Consider the following 1839-nt stretch of genomic DNA (forward strand, 5'->3'; position numbering starts at 1 on the left):
AGGAATTATGGGATTTTCGACATTTCCAGCACTTCTGAAGACTATTTACGTAATTATATTCAAATCAACACCCCAAAATGACGATTATGTTCTTTAAGGAACACATTTCTGTAGATTTGGAAGTTTTCGTAAGTCGTAAAATATCATAAAAAAAGTCCCAACTTAATTAAAAAAAATCAGTCTGTCCCTTTAAGTTTAGTGTGAATTGATAAAAAGTATTCAGATGTGCTACATAATTATTCATTGTGTTCATTATTTTTTCGAGTGAATGTTTTATTCACGGAGATTCCATTCAACACGAAAAGCTATTATCAAGAACAAGACTGTATCATGTGAAAATCATTCTCGCGAAGAAAAGGTATGGTTTATCATATTCTTATCCGTGTAGCAGTTCAACGATTATGATTGACTCGGCTACAGTATTCCAATAATTACCACGTCTGAATGAAACATTGTGACTGTGGTATAAGGTGTAGTACCAGCGCTCGAACATTGAACACGTATGGAATGAAGCTAATATTGGCGTGAATATTACGTTTTCTGCATACTTAGGAATATATCAAACTTAATTTTCAACTACATATTTGGAGGAAGAAGCGAGGCGAGAAGGTGATTAAAAACTTTGAAGAAGAACACTTATATAAACTTTTGTGTGTTATGGAGAGCCAACATATAACAGATATTCAAATTATAATGGTAACGAATAAGTAGTTAGAATTCGTGCTAAAGTTCGATGAGAACTAATTCATATTGGATTACCCCTATGTTGTAGAAATATTGTATTTTAGATGACTCTAACTGTGCGTAGGTTATCAAAATCCTTAATAATAGACGTATCAATTTGATCAAAAATATTCGTGGTCAAGTTTTTGTTAGTGTACAACATTTCGTACGATAAACAGAATTTAACTATAAGCCAGGGTTTAATAGAAACTAGAAAACAATTCAACTGAGTGGCATTTTGGAAGGAAAATCTTTACTATGATTTGAGACGTAACTCAAGTGATTATTATACTGCGTTTTGATCATTAGAGAATAAGAGGCGTTACAAAGGTTGACGTTTAAAGTTGTAAAATCACCAACAGCACTAGGAACGTGCATAGAGACTGAAAAATAAAAATCGATTAGGCAAGTTGGAAAGTGGCCTAATAGATAAGGACAAATCAACTGGGGACAAATCGACTGGATGAATTAGAGACGTCAATGGTATAGGACAAATAAACTGGTTGGATTAGAGACAAATCAACTTGCTGTGATAGAAACAAGTATGACAGATCAGCTGACTGCATTAAAGACGTGTAATGGTGTAGGACAAATCAATTGATTGAATAGTGTAGGGCAAATGAACTGATGGACTTACTGTATAAGAAACAAGTAGGACAGATCAGCTGACTGGATTAGAGAGGTTTAATAGTGTGGGACAAATCAGCTGGGTGAATTAAAGACGTGCAATAGCGTAGGACAAATGAATGGGCTGGATAATAGACGAGTGGGGACAAAGTAGCTTATATGATTAAAGACGTGTAACAGTGTGGTACAAATCAACTGGGTGACTAAGCAACTAGTAATACTGGTGGTGGACAAATCAACGGACTGTATTAGAGATGCATAGTAGTTTTGATGGACAAATCAACTTGCTGGATTAGAGACGTGTATCAGTGTCTTATAGGACAGTTTTATTATTAAACACTAACCTTGTTTCCGATCGATCTGATTTAACTATAATAAAACCTTACAGCTATGTGATAATTATTATGAGAACTATCCCAGATGCTTTCTTAAAACATCATTTAAAGTACTCGCAAAAGTAGTTGAGAAACTAAGATGGCAGTTGGTGAT

Source organism: Lottia gigantea (assembly GCF_000327385.1).
Source record: "Lottia gigantea unplaced genomic scaffold LOTGIsca_13, whole genome shotgun sequence".
In the NCBI taxonomy this organism is placed as follows: Eukaryota; Metazoa; Mollusca; class Gastropoda; family Lottiidae; genus Lottia; species Lottia gigantea.